Source organism: Mustela erminea, chromosome 16 (assembly GCF_009829155.1).
Source record: "Mustela erminea isolate mMusErm1 chromosome 16, mMusErm1.Pri, whole genome shotgun sequence".
Lineage (NCBI taxonomy): Eukaryota > Metazoa > Chordata > Mammalia > Carnivora > Mustelidae > Mustela > Mustela erminea.
In genome coordinates, this window is record NC_045629.1 from 141,458 (window position 1) to 145,804 (window position 4,347).

General features: G+C 48.2%; 1 pseudogene; it reads left to right on the forward strand.

Annotated features, from left to right (window-relative positions):
* The first annotated feature begins 379 nt into the window (after nucleotides 1–379).
* LOC116575622 lies at nucleotides 380–530 on the forward strand (annotated as a pseudogene).
* Nucleotides 531–4,347: the final 3,817 nt, after the last annotated feature.

Below are 4,347 nucleotides of genomic sequence, written 5' to 3' on the forward strand. Positions count from 1 at the left end.
AGAGAGAGAGATGGATCTGTGCTTGTCTGCTAGAAAGTCCTCCCTCGTGTTCCTCTCAGGCTGGGACAGCCTTCCCTGTGATGAGTGCTCTGTGTGCATGCATGCGTGTGTGCATGTGTGTGTTTGCCCCTGATGTCATGGGCGGGACGTGTCTGATGTCAAACAGGCGCCCTTGCAGGGCGGTTATGGGCCAGAGAATTCCTGGGACAGAGGGTGTAGCTGTGCTGTTGCTTCCATTGTATTAGAAAGACTCCTGTGGAAGGTGAGGATGCTTAGGACAGGACAGGGTGCCAAGGATTTTGGGGGTCAGGTTGGCGAGTGAACATGTGTGTGTGGTTGGACAGCCAATGAGGCTAGACTGGGGCAGAAAGAGGGAGTCATATTTTACTTAGCAGGGAAAATGCCACTATCAAGAAGGTGGTTTTCCCAGGATGAGGCTGTGGTCCTGCTGACTCTTGCAATTTCCCCAAATGTGGAAAACCCAACTCCCTGACTTGTGATGGGGAGGACTGCCTTCATGCTCTTTCCCTGGTAAATGACAGGATGCTCTTTGTATTCTCACACATTTTTCTCTGGTAAGATGCATTTTGGTCTTCCCAGTTACTTAATGAATGCATGGTTTTTAGCCCTTTTGATTATATTGCTGCTTGATGAAATAATGTAAAATTTCCTTGGTAATTTGACCTACATTAGTTGTACAACTGGATCAGAATATATATACATTCCTCAACTGTCAATTGTCCTTTTAATTCTCATTCCAAATAAAATTTGGTCATGTTGATAAAAATAACAAAAACAAACAAACAAAAAAATAAAGAAATGAAGAACCACGGTAAAAATGTGTTCCTCACCTTTAGGTGATGTTCCCTCGCACTTATAACATGAAGGACGCTGTGAAGGGCATTTCCCAACTACAATAGGTTTTTGCTAACACACTCTTCCTGAGAGCATGGGGTGTGTTCTTTCTGGCTGCAAGGAATAAAATCCCCAACTTGTTTCCTGGGAGGTGTGTTCCTGATGATTTGGCTTTAGGGAATTGCCATCAGCTTAGCCCTGCCATGGTGGCAGGAACCATTTTCACACGTGTGTGGTGTGGCACATTTCCTGAAAATGAACATACTTTTTCAAGGTAAGATTGCTCCCTGTACTTCCTCTGTTCTTATCCCTACTGTTTTCCTAACTATGGTAAATTGTATAAAGGAAGAATTCAATTATCATAGATGGGGTTTGGGATTTAATAAGAGCTTTTGGGGAGCCTCTGTGGCTCAGTGGGTTAAGCCTCTGCCCTCAGCTCAGGTCCTTGGACGGAGCCCCACATTGGGACCCCTGCTCGGTGGGGAACCTGCTTCTCCCTCTCCTTCCGCTGGTCTCTCTCCTTGTGTTCTTTCTCTCTGTCTCTGTCAAATAAATAAATAAAATCCTGAAAAAAAATACCGAGAGGTGTTATCATCCTGAGCTTCCAGGGAACTGACGACAAGGACTGCAAAGTAGCAGGGCAATATGCCTTTGGGCTTTTCGAGTTGCAAATCGGCACGTGCAGAAGAGCGATACATCGTTTTGGAAGATACTTCAGCAACAAACTTGGCCATCACAGCCATGAAACCAATGATCTGCCAGTCACTCTGTAGGCAGATTATCCTGCTTTAACAATGGCAACTATGTCAGGAAACATCAGAGACTTGGATAAGACCACATCCAACTAATATGGGGATGACATAAAGGATTGTATTGCCTAATCAGTCCCCCCAAACCATAAATCGTCCATATTTTCAAGCATCAAATATTGAGGTATAAGGAAAGCATCTGAGACCCCAGCAACACTAACTGCAAAAACCTGATTCCCACAGGAGGACACGCTCTGGCCCCCACGAAACCTATATGGCCCCTCAGTGATGTGTGAGCTCAACACACTAAGTGGAGATGTGTGGAGTGATGTCCCATGGCCATGCTTACATACCTCGTGTGACCATTCCTAGGGAATGTGGCCATTTTAATCCGCAGATTCTAAGTTTGGTTCCTTAAATAGTTCTATACACATCAGATACACCCTTGTAAATCAGCAAGAATCCTATTTAATTTCCTTAGGAAAAGGTACGCAAAAAGGGAAAAGTTCCTCCCTTACCCTTCAAGGTCTCCCAACTAAACTAAGGAGTAAGTTTACCTGAGACATCAATAACCAATGAGGCATCAATAACCAATATTGAAATGGAGGCCATTACAGAAATATAAAGGATGAAGGAAGACAGTTTTTATGCATTTTAGACGAGGAGAAATACATCTCTGAGGGCTGTTTGGGAGCTTTAATTTGGAGGGAGTTCTAAGCAGAATTTAGAACCTCTGTTTTAAAGTCCCTGGCGAGAAGGACATCTTTTTATTTCTGAGCACAGCCAGTGCCTTTTACATAAGGGAGGTTGGTTTCCTGCTCTCAGAAAGACAGAGAAGGATTTGAGTGTTCTTGCACAAGGTGCTTTTTAAGTAGCTTCAAGTCAAAATAATCAGTGTGCCATTGTGGTCCATTTTGGGCAATCTGACCTTGGTGTCTATGGGTACCATGGTTTCTTTCACCATTGCTCATTACTCAGTGCCTGTTTCAGTAGAAAGCTAAACATATGATTGTTAGAAATACAAACGGGCACCCAGGTGGTTCAGTCAGTTCAGTGTCTAACTCTTGATATCAGCTCAGGTCATGAGCTGAGGGGAATGGGAAGGAGACTCAGTTCTGCCTCCATGCTCAGTTTACTGTCTGCTTGGGATTCCCTCTCCCTCCGCCCATCAACCCTGCTATAAATAAATATATATATATATAAGAAATAAAAAATAAACACTATGATCTTACCTGAAACTAATACAATGCTGTATGTTATGTGTAGTGAAATTTTTAAAAAATTATTTTCAGGGATCCCTGGGTGACTCGTTTGTTGAAGTGTCAGTCTTTGGCTCAGGTCAGGATCCCAGGGTCCTGGGATAAGCCCCATGCCCTGCTAGGTGGTGAGTCTGCTCCTCCCTCTCACTCACCCTTCCTCCAAAACCACTCCTGCGTGAGAGACAGGAGTGGATGAGGGAGGAAGTGGCCCGCTTCCTGAAGGTCAAGCAGGCGGGCGGAGGAGTTGGCCTCTGAGGCCACAATGCCTGGCGTGGAACATGGGGAAGCCGTCTGCTAACTCAGAGAGTGTGTGAACCACTGAGGTAAAGTCCCTCTATGTCCCTGTGAGAAAGAAGTCAGTGTGGGATGCCAACATCATCCCCCTCACACGATGCGCCAAGGAGAAGGATGCCTTCTCAAACCAGAGCCTGCAACGCAAGAGAGATCCTTAACCTCCAAGAAACAATCCTGAAGCCGAGCAGTCTTTCGACTGCAGGCCTCCCTGGCGAAGAGAGAAAGCATCGCGTCTGCGAGGTGGTTAGGAACCCTGGGGAAGGTTTCTCACCTTCGGTTCAGAGGACATCCCTGAAGGTGCCCGTTCCCTCGGCCTCACGGAAGGCCTTCAGAGGGGCGACGAATCGGCTCTTGCGGATACTGTGACCGCGGGACCCACGGCAGAATACACACTGCAGCTCTGGGAACGCGGTAGTAATTGCGGCCGCAGCCCCGTTTCTTTCAGCCTAACCGTCGGTGTCGGTGGTTTTCACAGGAGCAAGTGTTAGGAAAGCCCCGAGCTGCATATTTGTCCCATGAAGAGGACTGTACGGCGACGCGCCCCTTGGGGCACACATCATTGGAGGCACCCTAAGAAGCGAGGCCTGGCCGGGGGGGACGGCAGGGTAAGCCAGGGTGGCGTGGAAGCGCAAAGCAAGTGCCACGGGAGCACTTCCAGACGACAAATTGTTTCGCACGCCACACACAGTCCCCTGAAGAAAGAAGCAATCGGGACACCCAGAAGTACAGAGCAAGGCTGGAACGCCTCAGCTCCAGATTCATAGAGGAGGCCCAGTCAGCTCCAGATTCGCCTAAAGCAAGAAAGCCTTCTCTCAGCGTCTGTCGATCGTCCACACACCCCGAGGGCTTTCGCCTGCGCCCCAGGGACCTGGGTGGGCCGCCAGCACCTCTGTTGGGGCAGCATGTTTCAGGGAGACAGAGTCGTTTCGCAAAGGGGCGAGGAAACCAAAAGGGCCAGCGGGGCCCTGAATTCAGAGCAACACGATTCTCGGGAAAAAGCGTCCTCCCTGAAGAACGTCCGTGAAGAGAGAGGCGTGGATGAGGGAGGAAGTGGCCCACTTCCTGAGGGAAGAACGCGAGGGCTGAGGGTCCGGTCTCTGCCACCTTAATGCCTGGCGTCCTCTGCGGGAAAATGGTCTTCTAACTCAGATTATCTGTGAAGGCCTGAGGTAAAAACCCTTTATGTCCCT